This window comes from Arachis stenosperma, chromosome 6 (genome assembly GCF_014773155.1).
Source record: "Arachis stenosperma cultivar V10309 chromosome 6, arast.V10309.gnm1.PFL2, whole genome shotgun sequence".
NCBI lineage: Eukaryota > Viridiplantae > Streptophyta > Magnoliopsida > Fabales > Fabaceae > Arachis > Arachis stenosperma.
In genome coordinates, this window is record NC_080382.1 from 65,139,312 (window position 1) to 65,158,832 (window position 19,521).

A 19,521-nucleotide genomic window follows, 5' to 3' on the forward strand; every position below is an offset into this window, starting at 1 on the left:
ATTGCCCGGCGTTTAACGCCGAAACTGGCACAAGAATGGGAGTTAAACGCCCAAACTGGCACAAAAGCTGGCGTTTAACTCCAAGAAGAGTCTCTACACGAAAATGCTTCAATGCTCAGCCCAAGCACACACCAAGTGGGCCCGGAAGTGGATTTTTATGTCTTTTACTCATCTTTGTAATTCTTAAGCTACTAGTTCCCTATAAGTAGGACCTTTTACTATTGTATTTTCATCTTTTGATCACTTCAGATCTCTAGATCATCTTTGGACGTCTAGTTCTTAGATTATTGGGAGGCTGGCCTCACGGCCATGCCTAGACCTTGTTCTTATGTATTTTCAACGGTGGAGTTTCTACACACCATAGATTAAGGTGTGGAGCTCTGTTGTACCTCGAGTATTAATGCAATTACTATTGTTCTTCTATTCAATTCAGCTTGTTCTTATTCCAAGATATTCATTTGCACCCAAGAACTTGATGAATGTGATGATTATGTGACGCTCATCATCATTCTCACTTATGAACGCGTGACTGACAACCACTTCCGTTCTACAAGCAAACAAGGCTCTAATGTTTATCTCTTGGGTTCTTTAACCGGAATCTTCGTGGTATAAGCTAGAATTGATGGCGGCATTCAAGAGAATCTGGAAGGTCTAAACCTTGTCTGTGGTATTCTGAGTAGGATTCAATGATTGAATGACTGTGACGAGCTTCAAACTCGCGATTGTGGGGCGTTAGTGACAGACGCAAAAGAATCACTGGATTCAATTCCGACATGATCAAGAACCGACAGCTGAATAGCCGTGCCGTGACAGGGTGCGTTGAACATTTTCACTGAGAGGACGGGACTGTAGCCATTGACAACGGTGATGCCCAACATACAGCTTGCCATGGAAAGAAGTAAGAAGGGTTGGATGAAGACAGTAGGAAAGCAGAGAGATGGAAGGGACAAAGCATCTTCATACGCTTATCTGAAGTTCTCACCAATGAATTGCATAAGTATCTCTATCCTTATCTTATATTTTATGTTATCCTCCATAACCATTTGAGTCTGCCTGACTGAGATTTACAAGATGACCATAGCTTGCTTCATACCAACAATCTCCGTGGGATCGACCCTTACTCGCGTAAGGTTTATTACTTGGACGACCCAGTGCACTTGCTGGTTAGTTGTGCGAAGTTGTGTTTATGCCATGGTATTGAGCACCAAGTTTTTGGATTCATTACCGGGGATTATTTAAGTTGTGAAAATTAGTGATCACAATTTCGTGCACCAAGTTTTTGGCGCCGTTGCCGGGGATTGTTTCGAGTATGGACAACTGACGGTTCATCTTGTTGCTTAGATTAGGTATTTTTCAGAGTTCTTAAGAATGAATTCTAGTGTTTCAAGGTGATGTTCTTGTCATCACCAAAGCTGATTGATTTTCATCAATTTAGCTCTTGAATGCAATGTCCTGCTGAAGCTTGGCTAACCATGTCTAATTCCTTTAAACTGAAGCTTTAGACTAACATTGCATGATTCCTGGAATTCTCATTAAGAATTTTGATATCTTTATTTTCTTTTCCACTTAATTTTCGAAAAATCCAAAAAAAAAATTACAAAATCATAAAAACCAAAAATATTTCTTGTTTGAGTCTAGTGTCTCATTTTAAGTTTGGTGTCAATTGCATGTTTCTGTTCTTCTTGTATTTTTCGAATTCATTCATGTGTCTTAAGTGATCTTCAAGATGTTCTTGATGATCTCATTGCTCTGATCTTTGAATTCTCTTGACTTGAGTGTTTTGTTGTTTCTCATATGCATTCTCATTGTTAGTGTCAGTAGTATACAAACTGCTGAGTTTGGTGTCTTGCATGCATTGTTATTTGATTTTAGTTGCATTTTGATTATTCCTCATTATTAAAAATCCAAAAATATTTTTAATTTGTGTCTTTTCAAGTCAATAATACAGAGAACTGAAGATTCAGTACATGCAGCAGAGGAATTATACAGAAAAAGCTGGGCGTTCAAAACGCCCAGTGAAGAAGGAAAACTGGCGTTTAAACGCCAGCCAGGATACCTGGCTGGGCGTTTAACGCCCAAAAGGGTAGCATTTTGGGCGTTAAACGCCAGAATGGATACCATTCTGGGCGTTTAATGCCAGGATGGCACAAGAGGGAAGATTCTGTTTTTAATGCAAATTTTTTTCAAGTTTTCAAAGTTTTTCAAAATCAAATCTTTTTCAAATCATATCTTTTCAATCATATATTTTCAAAATCAATTTCTTTCCATTTTCAAAGATACTTGCTAACAATTAATGATTTGATTCAACAATTCAAGTATGTTGCCTTTTCTGTTGAGAAAGGTTTAATGTTTGAATCATATCTTTTCTTGTTAGCCAAGTCATTAATTCTTAAAATCAAATCTTTTTTTTTAAATTGTTTTTCAAATCATATCTTTTCAATCATATATTTTTATTTCATCTTTTTCAAAATAGTTTTCAATCATAACTTTTTTATTTCTGATTTCAAAATCTTTTTCAAAAATCACTTGATTTCTTTTCCACTCTTGGTTTTCGAAAATCAATTAGTGTTTTTCAAAATATTTTCAAAAATCTTTTACTTAATTTTTGAAAATTTCTTCCCTTCTTCTCACATCCTTCTATTTATGGACTAACACCACTCCTCAATGCACAATTCGAACTCCATCTTTCATTGATAAGTTCGAATTTTCTACCTCTTCCTTCTATTTTTCTTTTCCTCTGACACCTCAAGGAATCTCTATACTGTGACATAGAGGATTCCACATTTTCTTGTTCTCTTCTCTTTCATATGAGCAGGAACAAAGACAAAGGCATTCTTGTTGAAGCTGACCCTGAACCTGAAAGGACCTTGAAGCGAAAGCTAAGAGAAGCTAAAGCGCAACTCTCTGTAGAGGACCTAACAGAATTCTTCAAGGAAGAAGAACCTATGGCAGCAGAAAATAACAACAATGCCAACAATGCAAGGAAGGTGCTGGGTGACTTTACTGCACCTACTCCCGACTTCTATGGGAGAAGCATCTCTATCCCTGCCATTGGAGCAAACAACTTTGAGCTTAAGCCTCAATTAGTTTCTCTAATGCAACAGAATTGCAAGTTCCATGGACTTCCATTGGAAAATCCTCATCAGTTTTTAGCTGAGTTCTTGCAAATCTGTGACACTGTCAAGACTAATGGGGTTGACCCAGAGGTCTACAGACTTATGCTATTCCCTTTTGCTGTAAGAGACAGAGCTAGGATATGGTTGGACTCACAACCTAAAGAAAGCCTGAACTCTTGGGAAAAGCTAGTCAATGCCTTCTTGGCAAAGTTCTTTCCACCTCAAAAATTGAGTAAGCTTAGAGTGGAAGTCCAAACCTTCAGACAGAAGGAAGGAGAATCCCTCTATGAAACTTGGGAACGATACAAACAATTAATCAGAAAGTGTCCCTCTGACATGCTTTCTGAATGGAGCATCATAGGTATTTTCTATGATGGGCTGTCTGAACTGTCCAAGATGTCTTTGGATAGCTCTGTTGGAGGATCTCTTCATCTGAAGAAGACGCCTACAGAAGCTCAAGAACTAATTGAAATGGTTGCAAATAACCAATTCATGTACACTTCTGAAAGGAATCCTGTGAACAATGGGACAAATCAGAAGAAAGGAATTCTTGAGATTGATACTCTGAATGCCATATTGGCTCAGAACAAGATATTGACTCAGCAAGTCAATTTGATTTTTCAAAGTCTGTCTGGAATGCAAAATGCACCAGGCAGTACTAAGGATGCTTCATCTGAAGAAGAAGCTTATGATCCTGAGAACCCTTCAATGGAAGAGGTGAATTACATGGGAGAACCCTATGGAAACACCTATAATTCTTCATGGAGAAATCATCTAAATTTCTCATGGAAGGATCAACAGAGACCTCAACAAGGTTTCAACAACAATAAGGGTGGAAGAAACAGGTTTAGCAATGGCAAGCCTTTTCCATCATCTTCTCAGCAACAGACAGAGAATTCTAAGCAGAGCTACTCTGACTTAGCAACCATGGTCTCTGATCTAATCAAAACCACTCAAAGTTTCATGACTGAAACAAGGTCCTCCATTAGAAACTTGGAGGCACAAGTGGGTCAGCTGAGTAAGAAAGTTATTGAACTCCCTCATAGTACTCTTCCAAGCAATACAGAAGAGAATCCAAAAGGAGAGTGCAAGGCCATCAACATGGCCGAATTTGGAGAGGAGGAAGAGGCAGTAAACGCCACTGAGGAAGACCTCCATGGACGTCCACTGGCCTCCAATGAGTTCCCTAATGAGGAACCATGGGAATCTGAGGCTCAAAATGAGACCATAGAGATTCCATTGGATTTACTTCTGCCATTCATGAGATCTGATGAGTATTCTTCCTCTGAAGAGGATGAGTATGTCACTGAAGAGCAAGTTGCTAAATACCTTGGAGCAATCATGAAGCTAAATGACAAGTTATTTGGTAATGAGACTTGGGAGGATGAACCCCCTTTGCTCACCAAAGAACTGGATGACTTGTCTAGGCAGAGATTACCTCAAAAGAGACAGGATCCTGGAAAGTTCTCAATACCTTGCGCCATAGGCACCATGACCTTCAAAAAGGCCTTGTGTGACCTAGGGTCAAGTGTAAACCTCATGCCTCTCTCTGTAATGGAGAAGCTAGGGATCTTTGAGGTACAAGCTGCAAGAATCTCACTAGAGATGGCAGACAATTCAAGAAAAAAAGCTTATGGACTTGTAGAGGATGTTCTAGTAAAGATTGAAGACCATTACATCCCTGCTGATTTCATAGTCCTAGAGACTGGGAAGTGCATGGATGAATCCATCATCCTTGGCAGACCCTTCCTAGCCACAGCAAAGGCTGTGATTGATGTTGACAGAGGAGAATTGATCATTCAAGTGAATGAAAAATCCTTTGTGTTTAAGGCTCAAGGATATCCCTCTGTCAACATGGAGAGGAAGCATGAAGAGCTTCTCTCAAAATAGAGTCAAATAGAGCCCCCACAGTCAAACTCTAAGTTTGGTGTTGGGAGGCCACAACCAAACTCTAAGTTTGGTGTTGAACCCCCACATTCAAACTCTAAGTTTGGTGTTGGGAGGTTCCAACATTGCTCTGAGTATCTGTGAGGCTCCATGTGAGCCCACTGTCAAGCTACTGACATTAAAGAAGCGCTTGTTGGGAGGCAACCCAATTTTATTATATCTATCTATTTCTTTTGTTATTTTATGATTTTTATAGGTTGATGATCATGGGAAGTCACAAAATCAATTGAAAAAGCAGAAACAGAATGAAAAACAAAAAGAAAAATAGCACACCCTGGAGGAAGGCCTTGCTGGCGTTTAAATGCCAGTAAGGGCAGCAAATGGGCGTTTAACGCCCAGTCTGGCACTATTCTGGGCGTTTAACGCCAAAAAGGGGCACCAGACTGGCGTTAAACGCCAGGAATGGGCAAGAAGCTGGCGTTAAAAGCCAGAAATGGGCATCAGCCCGGCGTTTAACGCCAGAATTGGCAAAGGGTGCATTTTTGCACGCCACTTGGTGCAGGGTTGAATTTTCCTTGACACCTCAGGATCTGTGGACCCCACAGGATCCCCACCTACCCCACCACCCTCTCTCTTCTTCTTCACTCATTCACCAATCACCTCTACCACTCTTCCCCAAAAATCCCTCACCTATTAAATCCCACTATTCTCTTCACCACTCACATCCATCCTTCATAAAACCCCACCTACCTTACCATTCAAAATTCAAACCACTTTCTTCTTCTTCTTCTACTCTCTTCTTTCTTCTTTTGCTCGAGGACGAGCAAACCTTTTAAGTTTGGTGTGGTAAAAGCATTGCTTTTTGCTTTTTCATAACCATTTATGGCACCTAAGGCCGGAGAAACCTCTAGAAAGAGGAAAGGGAAGGCAAAAGCTTCCACCTCCGAGTCATGGGAGATGGAGAGATTCATCTCAAGGGTGCATCAAGACCACTTCTATGAAGTTGTGGCCTTGAAGAAGGTGATCCCCGAGGTCCCTTTTAAACTCAAAAAGAGTGAATATCCGGAGATCCGACATGAGATCCGAAGAAGAGGTTGGGAAGTTCTTACCAACCCCATTCAACAAGTCGGAATCTTAATGGTTCAAGAGTTCTATGCCAATGCATGGATCACCAAGAACCATGATCAAAGTGTGAACCCGAACCCAAAGAATTGGCTTACAATGGTTCGGGGAAAATACTTAGATTTTAGTCCGGAAAATGTAAGGTTGGCATTCAACTTGCCCATGATGCAAGGAGATGAACATCCTTACACTAGAAGGGTCAACTTTGATCAAAGGTTGGACCAAGTCCTCACAGACATTTGTGAAGAGGGCGCCCAATGGAAGAGAGATTCAAGAGGGAAGCCGGTTCAATTGAGAAGGCATGACCTCAAGCCCATAGCTAGGGGATGGTTGGAGTTTATCCAATGCTCAATCATTCCCACTAGCAACCGGTCTGAAGTTACTCTAGACCGGGCCATCATGATCCATAGCATCATGATTGGAGAGGAAGTAGAAGTTCATGAGGTTATAGCCCAAGAACTTTATAAGGTGGCGGACAAGTCCTCTACCTTGGCAAGGTTAGCCTTTCCTCATCTCATTTGTCACCTCTTTTATTCAGTTGGAGTTGACATAGAGGGAGACATCCCCATTGATGAGGACAAGCCCATCACTAAGAAAAGGATGGAGCAAACAAGAGATCCCACTCATCATGAAATCCCTGAGATACCTCAAGGGATGCACTTTCCTCCACAAAACTATTGGGAGCAAATCAACACCTCCCTAGGAGAATTGAGTTCCAACATGGGACAACTAAGGGTGGAGCACCAAGAACATTCCATCCTCCTCCATGAAATTAGAGAAGATCAAAGAATCATGAGAGAGGAGCAACAAAGGCAAGGAAGAGACATTGAGGAGCTCAAGCACTCCATAAGATCTTCAAGAGGAAGAACAAGCCGCCATCACTAAGGTGGACCCGTTCTTTAATCTCCTTGTTCTTTATTTTCCTGTTTTTCAAATTTTCATGCTTATGTTTATCCATGTTTGTGTCTTATGATCATTAGTGTCTTAGTGTCTATGCCTTAAAAGTATGAATGTCCTATGAATCCATCACCTTTCTTAAAAAAAAATATATGTTCTTAATTGAAAAAGAGAAGAATTGCATGAATTTCAGATTTTATAACAGATTAATTATTTTGATGTGGTGGCAATACTTTTATTTTCTGAATGTATGCTTGAACAGTGCATATGTCTTTTGAATTTGTTGTTCATGAATGTTAAAATTGTTGGCTCTTGAAAGAATGATGAAAAAAGAGACATGTTACTGAGGATCTGAAAAATCATAAAAATGATTCTTGAAGCAAGAAAAAGCAGTGAAAAAAAAAGAGAGAAAAAAAACGAAAAAAAGGAGAAAGAGAAAAAGAAATGAAAAGAAAAAAAAATAATGAAGTTGTGATCCAAGGCAAAAAGAGTGTGCTTAAGAACCCTGGACACCTCTAATTGGGGACTCTAGCAAAGCTGAGTCACAATCTGAAAAGGTTCACCCAATTATGTGTCTGTGGCATGTATGTATCCGGTGGTAATACTGGAAGACAGAGTGCTTTGGGCCACGGCCAAGACTCATAAAGTAGCTGTGTTCAAGAATCATCATACTTAACTAGGAGAATCAATAACACTATCTGAATTCCGAGTTCCTATAGAAGCCAATCATTCTGAATTTCAAAGGATAGAGTGAGATGCCAAAACTGTTCAGAGGCAAAAAGCTAAAAGCCCCGCTCATCTAATTAATACTGATCTTCATAGATGTTTTTGGAATTCATTGCATATTCTCTTCTTTTTATCTTATTTGATTTTCAGTTGCTTGGGGACAAGCAACAATTTAAGTTTGGTGTTGTGATGAGCGGATAATTTGTACGCTTTTTGGCATTGTTTTTAGTATGTTTTTAGTAGATTTAGTTAGTTTTTAGTATATTTTTTATTAGTTTTTTAGTTAAAATTCACTTTTCTGGACTTTACTATGAGTTTGTGTATTTTTCTGAGATTTCAGGTATTTTCTGGCTGAAATTGAGGGATCTGAGCAAAAATCTGATTCAGAGACTAAAAGGACTGCAGATGCTGTTGGATTCTGACCTCCCTGCACTCGAAGTGGATTTTCTGGAGCTACAGAAGCCCAATTGGCGCGCTCTCAATGGCGTTGGAAAGTAGACATCCTGGGCTTTCCAGCCATACTTTGCCTGAGATTTGATGGCCCAAACCGGCGTTCCAAATCAGCTCAAAACTGCCCGGCGTTTAACGCCGAAACTGGCACAAGAATGGGAGTTAAACGCCCAAACTGGCACAAAAGCTGGCGTTTAACTCCAAGAAGAGTCTCTACACAAAAATGCTTCAATGCTCAGCCCAAGCACACACCAAGTGGGCCCGGAAGTGGATTTTTATGTCTTTTACTCATCTTTTGTAATTCTTAAGCTACTAGTTCCCTATAAGTAGGACCTTTTACTATTGTATTTTCATCTTTTGATCACTTCAGATCTCTAGATCATCTTTGGACGTCTAGTTCTTAGATTATTGGGAGGCTGGCCTCACGGCCATGCCTAGACCTTGTTCTTATGTATTTTCAACGGTGGAGTTTCTACACACCATAGATTAAGGTGTGGAGCTCTGCTGTACCTCGAGTATTAATGCAATTACTATTGTTCTTCTATTCAATTCAGCTTGTTCTTATTCCAAGATATTCATTTGCACCCAAGAACTTGATGAATGTGATGATTATGTGACGCTCATCATCATTCTCACTTATGAACGCGTGACTGACAACCACTTCCGTTCTACAAGCAAACAAGGCTCTAATGTTTATCTCTTGGGTTCTTTAACCGGAATCTTTGTGGTATAAGCTAGAATTGATGGCGGCATTCAAGAGAATCCGGAAGGTCTAAACCTTGTCTGTGGTATTCTGAGTAGGATTCAATGATTGAATGACTGTGACGAGCTTCAAACTCGCGATTGTGGGGCGTTAGTGACAGACGCAAAAGAATCACTGGATTCTATTCCGACATGATCGAGAACCGACAGCTGAATAGCCGTGCCGTGACAGGGTGCGTTGAACATTTTCACTGAGAGGACGGGACTGTAGCCATTGACAACGGTGATGCCCAACATACAGCTTGCCATGGAAAGAAGTAAGAAGGGTTGGATGAAGACAGTAGGAAAGCAGAGAGACGGAAGGGACAAAGCATCTTCATACGCTTATCTGAAGTTCTCACCAATGAATTGCATAAGTATCTCTATCCTTATCTTATATTTTATGTTATCCTCCATAACCATTTGAGTCTGCCTGACTGAGATTTACAAGATGACCATAGCTTGTTTCATACCAACAATCTCCGTGGGATCGACCCTTACTCGCGTAAGGTTTATTACTTGGACGACCCAGTACACTTGCTGGTTATTTGTGCGAAGTTATGTTTATGCCATGGTATTGAGCACCAAGTTTTTGAATTCATTACCGGGGATTATTTGAGTTGTGAAAAGTAGTGATCACAATTTCGTGCACCAATTACTATTATATCTTTTTTAAATTATACTATAATTTTACAAATTATTTGTTTTTAAATTATAAATTCAAATAATTGTATTATTAATGAATAGTTTTTCCTATTAATATAAATATTATGCAATTATTTTATGAAAGTTAGTTAAAAATTTTTTACCGAAAATACCTCTATAGAAAAGTTAGCAACTTTGCAAATTTTGCATAATAAAATCATTGGAGCCTACGATTATACATATACGCTAGATAACACTCATATTTTTTGTTATTTTGAAGAATGTTGTTTTTTGTTTTCAATTTATCTTTTCATTTTTTTTGTTAGATTTAATCATATTTATGAGTATTTTTTTATTCTTTTATTTTCATTATATTTAATATTAAATTTTTAATACAAATTGCTATATACCTTGTTATATTTAATTTTTATATCAAATAGTTACCTCATTATTTTTTAATTTATTCTTTTATTACTTTGACTTTATTTTTTTTTAGTACCATATTAAATTCACATTAATAAATGAGTTCAAATTACAGTTCAAAATTCATCCCAAAAATCATAACCTTAACTTATTAAACTGTTAACGAACCAAGTTACAATAACAATTTGTCTTGACTCAGTTACAAATCTATAAACGAATCAAATTCAAGTTATCACTACTATATTAATATTGTATTAAAGTTGCATTAAATCATTAGTATTTTATTTTATTTTATTTTTTGTAAGTATTAATATACTATTAATAAATTTTTCTTCCAAAAACCTTTTTACTTAAATGAAAGTATCTTTACAATATACTATTAATATTTTGTAAAATAATATATTATTATAACTATTTATAATATCTTGGATTTCTTATCTTTCTCTTTTTATAACTAGTAATGTTTTTGTGTAACTACACGAATATATTCTTAGCTTCTTTTTTTTTATTTATTTTTTTTTCTATAAACATATTACAATTGTTAGTATTTTATTGTAGTAAAAAAGATGGTCTGAATTTGAGTAATTTTTGTATATTCAGTTTGGTCAGGATATTTTTATTGCTTGTAGTTGCAAACACAATGTTAATGTATAAATATCTAAGGTCTAAAATTTAATACCATAGATATTATTTAAATAACTGAATTCTAATATTAGAATTATATTAGTTTAATCTCCAAAAAACTGCTCTAATTTAATACTAGTTATACTACAATTATATCTAATTATTTGTTTTTAGCCTAAAGAATCAAAGGAAAAAAGACAGATAGGTCCCTAACTTTTTAAATTTTTGACAAATACATCCCTGACAAAATTTAAATACAAAATTTATTGAAAAATTTTAACATTTAGTATAAAACTATTGTCTATATATTAAATTAGTCTATGATTTATCCTAAATATTTTTATTATTCCAAAATAAATTTTTTTCCTAAAATAACCTTAATTATATAACTTATGAAAAGGTACAATTTTTTGTTTCTAAGACTCAATTCCAAAATCTCTTGATCAAAATATGAAATAATCATCATAATAATTAACATCTCATTTATTATTATACATTTTTTTAAAAATTAGATTAATAGGTACGTTAGTGTTTATTTATGCACCCATCTTTTATAGCAACTGAAATTTTTTCCTTTGCAAAATTAGTTTACTGTGTTTTAACATTATTCATATCTTAGAAACATTATTTTTTAATCCACACAAAAGTATAGAATAAAATAAAATAAAAGTAAAACCAAACAAAATTTGATAGAATATATATACGCTAGATAACTCTTATATTTTTTGTTATTTTGAAGAACGTTACTTATTGTTTCGAATTTATTCTTTCATTTTTTGTTAGATTTAATCATATTTATGGTAAAAATTAATAAAAAATCACGTAAAATAAAAAAATCATATTCTTTTTCGTAAGATTAAGGTATATTAAATATTAAAAAAAATAAATATTGAACGTAACTTAGAGGTCTATGGCTCTTCTTTATATAATTCGAGACAATTATTTTATTTTATTTATCTTATCTATTAATATAAAAGGAATATTTTTTTTTGGTGACTATATAAAAAGAATATTTAATTTCAAATGTTGATTTTATTAAATATTTATCTTTTAAGATTATTATATAACGAAGATTTAAAAATATAATTTAATTTAAATATTATAAAATTAATATTAAATATAATTTTTTAAATATCTATCTTTTAGATAAAATTTTACTTTCCAAATTTGTTATATATAGTTATTTCAAAGCTGCTTATTTACTTTGCGCCAAAAATTAAAATTTTATTCAAAATCGTCTTTTAATTTCAGGAAATTTCAGTTTTGGAGTGTCTTCTCCCACGTATCACATGTAGCTAGGTTACCTTGCCAAAAATTCAATCTTTTTTCAGAACCTAAATAGTTGACTTGTATTTTATTTAACACTATTTCGGATACAGCCTCTCAAACACTTGATTAGGAATAGGATTCAAAAGCTTCTCAATTTCCTTCTTCTTGTCCGGATTCTTAACAGCATCATTCTTAAGCACTGCAAGAATCTCATCAGCCACACCGCTAACAATGCTGAGAGGCTACCGGCTAAGCTGCTATTGAATGACACTCAGCATGGCCTCATAGGCAGCCCTAGTCTCTTTGGCCTTGGGCTGATACACGCCTTCCTCAGTGGTAGTGAGGACACTCTCTTCCAGGAGGCGCCAGCGCTTGCCCTGTCGAGACAGGGGCTCGGTCAAAGGGTCACGCTTCTTCTTCTTCTTCTTCTTCTGGTTAGCCTTCTGAAGAGGCCCGGTCGCCAAAGCTCCTTGGGTCGATATTTAAAAATAACCCAATCTTCTGGTCGCAGGGTCACTTTTTGATCTCCTTCTCCCACCGCAACTTTCTTCTTCTTCTTTTTTTCCTCTCTCTTTTCTCACCCTCAGCGACATTCATCTTCTCTCTTTCCAACTCGGAGCTCAGCCCAGCTCCTCCTCTTTGGCGTCATTGTCACTACACCTCCAGCAGTGGCAATAACATAGTACCACTACATTCTTTTTCCCTTTCTCTGCTTCAAGAACCCTAGTCATCACCTCAGGTTCTCTCTTTGCTCTGCTTTCTAGTCTATTTTCTTTAATTAGTTAGTTAGTTAGAATTTACATGTTGTTAGTGGATTTAAGCGGTTAAGATAGGTTAGGATTAGTTTAGTAGATCTTTGTTAAGTTGCAAGTGTTGGATTATGGCTATTATGGTTTGAATGCCACTGAAAATTGCTTGATTATGCTTAATTTCTGCATTGCAGACCACATGCTTGATTGAATGCCTATGTAATGTTTTGCATTTTATTTATGTGTTGTATCTACTATAAAGATTAAATTGCTTTTTGTTAGGCACATTGTTCTTGGATGAGGCACTTTTGGCTATATTTTGATGCTTGTTCAATTTATAATTCATTAGCACATTGATTTTGTTTTGTTTTGTCAACACCTATATGATTTCTATGTTCATAATTTTTGAATTTTGGGTGAATCCTCAATTTGTGTGCATTTAATTTATTGTTTTCTACAAGTAAAGAACTTTCACCGAAAGAATATTATCTACTAAAAAAAATGAAAATAGCTAACAACTTTGTGTATGCTTTATTTTTTGTTCTGAGAAAGAAGGATGGTATTTCAAAATTTATATAGGTTCCAATGAATAACATGTTCTAATAGATAAATCATAATCCTAAGATGTTCTAACATGTTTCAAAATTTATATAGACATTTTAACATAGAGTAATATTTGAGATGCCAAATTTCCAAGGTCCCATCCACGGTAATTTGGGTTTGTAGCTTCTATCTATTTCTTTCCAGTAGGCCACCACTTGCCAATAACTGCTGGATGCCCCTCATAATTTTTCGTTCCTGGAGTTTAGAGTTATCACATATAAAGCACTGTCTTTGTGATAAAAAAAGAAAAATGTTAATAACTCCATTTATTTATTCCTTTGAGAAACTGCTTTTAGATGGGCTTTCTGCTTTGCTTCTAGTATATTTTATGTTGGTCCTTGTTTTCAAGTTTGAATATGATCTTGTAGGGAAGATGATAAATGCTGTCTTTTTCCAGTCATCCTTTTTCTGTTCAAGTCGATACAAGCTCGCTTTGTCAATTGGCACATAGCAAATAGAGAATTCCAAGATTTTTCTCTCTTTTGTCCGGATTCAGATGCTTTTTGGGCTCATGAACCTGGTTTATGATAGCAAATAGGAGGAAAGAAGTATTAGAATGTGAACATGGATGTTAAGCTTTTTGATAAACCCATTGCTTAGAAGGAGGTTTTGTTTCGTCGTGGTTTTGAGTCATGCTGTGTAAATACATTTAGTGATATGTATAGGAGAATCAATCAAGTACAAATATGTAGCTTTGCTTCATTGTAAAAAATCAGAGAGTACAACTTCAATGGACAATGCCAACAAAGTCTTTAATTGTAATTAACTTTTTTGTGACTTTATTATGTGTTCATAATTTCAATGATGTAATCTTAAAAGATTTGTTTACAAGAGAATGATGCATGTCGTTCCAACCAAATCTCTAACTAATTAATTATCATTTCTCTCTCACAGAATCTAGTGGCTAAGATGTCAATTGAATACAAGTCATAAAACTTTGGGCAGACATATAATTCCATATGATCCTATGCAACAATGTATATCAGAGATAAAAATCACAGTGAATACCGCTTGAATGAACAGAGATTACCCAAAGAAAACAAGTTGTCGATTAACAAGAGTAATTGGAATTAATAAGATACATTCAATACTCAGCAATATATTCCAGATTTCCAATATTACTTTTCCCCCAAAGTTGACTACAATTAAATCCCGACGTAACCAATCACAGTAACACATAACCATCCAGGTTTCTGCACTCAATAAAAAAGACAAGTTTATTTGTATATCTGACATATAAAACTGTCCCATGGTTGCACTTACCTAGCTTGACTGAAAGTGGAGATTCAACATTTGAACTCACATAACTTGCCAACAGTGACCTCTTCAAGGATACTAGACCTTGATGGTCCCTGTTAAGCCACATCATAATTCAAACAAACTTCTAACTAATAAAGAAACATCTTAACTATAAAGTAGAGTATACACAATAGGAAAAGTAAACAACAATAGTATCAGCACCATGGCAACAATAAGCTTGAGGAGACATTCATCAATCTCCTTGGAAGAATTATCTCCTGGAAACAATACAAATTCTGAAAAAGAATCTGACCACTGACAACTCTCATTTTGCACCAGCACCTTGCTTGACTTATGAAAAAGTAGATTGGTCATGATCCCATTTTGTACCATAGTCCCATTTATTTAATTGTGAGAATGACCCTTATGAAAAAGTAGATTGGTCATGATCTAAGTGATTTGTCGAACTAAAAATGGATCTTCCTAAGTCTTATTTTAAAATCAGAAATATTTGAGAGACAATAAAAATTAACTTAAATCAATTTAAATTTTTAAAGGTTAAATATATAAAATTATAAATATTAAATTAAATAAAATAATTTTAAATTATTGTCTTTCTAGCATTACTATTTAAATATCTGTATGTCATAATTTAACGTATATAAAAACAGTGGCATGGCTCCAACATTGAGCTACCACAACTAATCTCACCAAATAGGCAAATACTAAATCTCCTTTTGTCAAACTTATGCTCTCTTTTTTTTCCTCCAAAGTTTAAACATACCCTCCAACTGTTTGATAAAATCTCTCATCCAATTATATTAAATCACATTTATATAATATAAAGCTAGTTTCCTCATACCACTTTGACAAACTACCCTCCAAATTCCAATTCACTTCCTGCAAGCAATTGAAAAGAGAAAAGAAGGACCAAAACTAGAAATGGACCATGCCAAGATTGCTTATGATTTAGTCATGGTGGCTCTATCCATATCTCTTATAGTTCTTGGTGTTGTTCTGTTTCTTTGCACACAAGAAAAAGCCGGTTGAATCCGAGGAAACACTTCCGATAAAATTTTGTACTCGTGCATCCCCTTTAATGAAACTTGATGTTGCCACTGGTGGCTTCAACCATAGGAGAATTATTGGCCAGGGTCGCCTAGGAACGGTTTACACCGCAATGCTATCGAATGCAGAGCTTGTAGCTGTGAAGAGGATCCACCCTTTTCTTGTTTTGAGCAATGCAGGCTTTGGATTCTCATCTGTGTTGAAGCGGCTCTCATTGGCACAACACCCTAACGTTGTTCCAATCATAGGATTCTCCGAAGCACCAGGGGAAAGAGTTGTAGTCATGGAGTTTATCCGATTTTACACCAACACCTTGCTTGACTTTGCAATAGCTTTACCACTTTCTACCGAAACAACAGAAACAAAGAGCTTCCCATCCCTTGGGTACCTACAAACAAGAGAATCAGCATTTGTTATTATTAACAGAACCATCTATTTCCTTTATTTTCCTGCACACTGAATTACTATTGAAAATAATTCTAAAATCAACATACGACTTTTTTAGCAGCAAAATTTGGATAAAAAGAGTATAATTTTGGTGATTTAAACATTTCTCCCCTTGATTACAACTACATTAGAACTTAAAGATAAGTCATCTTTGCTTACTTTTATCATGTCACTGTAGTCATTCAATATTATGATTTGTCCCACTGCTTAGTATTAAGTTATTAATAATGTGAACAAAAATATGTATGAACACTTGTTATTCATATCAAACCAACAATCCGATCGGCTACTTGCATTTGATAAAACATTCAAGTCTCAAGGATTCTATATTATAGCTCAACAGAACAACTTCACTTTAGTTCACCTTAATTAATGATCATCCATATCCAAAATACTAAACTTCTTCACATAATAAATTTAATCTTCTTTGATAAAATTCAACAAATAAAGCACTAGTTTTCGCTGTTTCTAAATTACAACAGTAGGATCTAAGATTCTGAGGCTTGCATTGCAAATTCGGCACCAAACGCATAATCAGTTCATCAGCGCGGATCAACAATTGCGAACATACGAAGCGTATTAAGCTAATGTGAAAAAAAAAAACAAAAATGGAACTCTACTTCACACACTATTGCATTAGCATTTATCAACGTAAATGGAAGAATAAGGGAAAAATAAAAATTAAATTAAATTACCTGAAGAGCCTTAAAATGAGAGAATTAGAACTCAAATCTTGTATCAGCTGCAGATTTTGAAGAAGCCTTGTTCTTACTCAACCGAAACATCCTCTCGTCTCTCTTCTGAATCACACTCACGTTCATAATTGGTAACTGGTAAGGTTTCATGTGATTAATCGTAACGAATAGAATACAATACTTACCATTCCACAATTCTTGGTGACTGCTTGTGCTTCGGTTCAAGGGTGTCGGAAGAGTACCCGTATGGATTGTACGTTACAGCCACACTAGGATTCACCTGTGTTGATTTGCTTAAAATAGGTCTATGCATGTTCCTATGGCTCCAGAGGAACATCTTCCACCAGAGTCTCTTACTTTCAGAAGGAAGAACTTGGCTTGAGGAATGCCTTCTCAACATAACTCTATCAGCACTGCAGTGAGTCATCACAGACCTGGAGCTTTCAAGATTAGCAGCCACTTTACCTACTGTAAGTTCTTGTAAATTCTCGAAAGATTGCGACTTTGAATCTGGGAATTGATGAATTGTATTACCGAGAACATCAGTTCTTTCCAGGTTTGAGCATGATCGAGTGAGTTTGGGAGAATCCCAGAAGGCTGCAAATTATTTCACCATTTCACCGTTAGGCTTGAATTTGGGCTTGGGCAGAATAAGGGCTTAGGATTAGAATTTTTTTGTAGGGACTTAATTGTATTTTTAAATTATTAGGAATTTAAATGTCTGTAAAATAAAAATTAAGGATATATTTATCTTTTTATAAAAAATTTAAATATAATTCTGTTTATATTGTGTAAATTGATTGGAACAAACCGAATCTAAGAATTATAATACGGACAATTAGGTTTATTATTTTTTTCTAATAAACCGATTTTATTCTGAATTATTAAAAAATAACTTATTAACCGGTTTAATAAAGATATCCAATCATATTATGACACGTATGAATGTCTTTAAAAAAAGACATTTTTTGTGTCTTTATGTAAGTGGCCTCCTTAGTTTATTTCTATCTATTCACGCCAAGGTAATCTCTCATTACTAGCTGATTTTGCAAAATTCTCCATTTACTCGTGTGCCTAAAGTCTTTCTTCATTCAGCTTTCATTTTGATTTCCGATCCCCTTGTTTATTGATCCAATAGCTCCTTCTAGAAAGAATTTTATCACTATATATATTTCCACCCCTTCTACAAATAAATTCACACAGCAACACCAAAAGTTTATTATTTAAATTTAAGATTGGAGGTAGCCTCCTATTGCCATCTTCTACTTCTTAGGAATGAAATTGGCACCAAGTCATTTTATTTTTATATTTCTCTCAATTTATCTGTTCGTATCTGATTTGAGATACATACTTAAAAAAACTAAGATTTTAATGTAGATTGTTTATAAATTAAGTTGAAAAGGTAATCTAATGATACTTCAAGGTTTAAGTCAATAGTATGTTTAATAGAGATAATGTATCTTATTTTACCTGTCTTTGGAACTCTTATTTTATATACTTCTTAAGTATTTGTTGAGCATTTATTGTCGAATATACGTTTATCTTGTATGCTTACTGTTTTGTCAACCTAAAGTTATTTTTGTATGAGTTATCCGTATTTTCTGCATAATGTTGATAACACATGATTTCGTATAGTCAGATTCTCGCTATTATTGTCCAAAACAGTTTCCTAACTTGGGTTTCTTGTCTTGCGAGTTGGTCAAGTATGCCCAAATTTTAATGGACCAGGCCCACTTAACCTTCCATGTTCTTTTTTTGGGGCTTTTTTGGCACCAAAAAATTTCTTTCAAGAGAAACTTTTCAAATTTTCAAGAGCGGTTTTATTTTCTCTTGGTTTTCAAATCATTTTCTTGAACCATTTCCCTTATACTCCTTTCTCTTTCCATCAATCAATTAATTAATGAAGCATTTATCCTTACTAGGAAAAAGTTCCACTTAACTTAACTTCATTCATTTCCGCATTTTCTTTCCGAAGTCATTCTTTGTTTTTTGAAGAGAAGAGAAACCCTCTCCACTACTCGCCATAGACCCCCTGGACTTCTGCCCGTGTTTCTTGGTCGCTTGGGACTTCATTGTTTCTTCTTCCTTGTGGTTATTCCCTTTCATCCAGGTAAGAGGTTTTCGCTCCTTTTACTCCCCCATTTTTGCTTTGTTACCTTAGGCTTTGTGGAAATGGAGTGACATTCTCCCTTCATGTGTAATCGTACTAAAAGTGAGGTATTCCTTCTGTTGTTTTTTCTCTGAGTGTTTAAACAATCGAATCGCTTTAGAGGGGGTACCACTGTTTACTTCTTTCCCTTTCTTAGGTTTTGAGTAGTTTGTAAAGTTCTTATTTTTCCTGGAATTTTTGGTAGTTAAGGGTAGAAAGTCTCTTTCTCATAGGGAAGAAAAAGAAATTTTCCATCTGTGATATAGTGGTAGTGCCCCTGTAGATATACCGAGATGCCGAGAAAAAAAGTGGTGGCTTCTCGCGAGCGGGTTGGGACGTCATCCTTTAGGCCAGCTCTACGTCCTCCCCAACGTGCAGGTCAATGCGTGGATCCGTATTTCTGAGTTTTCGAGAAAGTGAAATCTACTCCCTCCACTATCACCAAGGATGAGCTCGAAGCTTTGTGAGTAGCTGAGGTTATTTTTATTCAAACTTGGGGAATCTATACGTGCTTTCTATTCTTCATCAGAATGATTTCCTCTACCACTTTAACCATTACATGGGTTCCCAACCTGAATGGCTATAGATGTATGAGACATTATTCACATGTCTCGGAGTCCGTCCTATTTTCCAGCTTCCAACAAGATATTTTAAGTTATACTGGTTGTGCA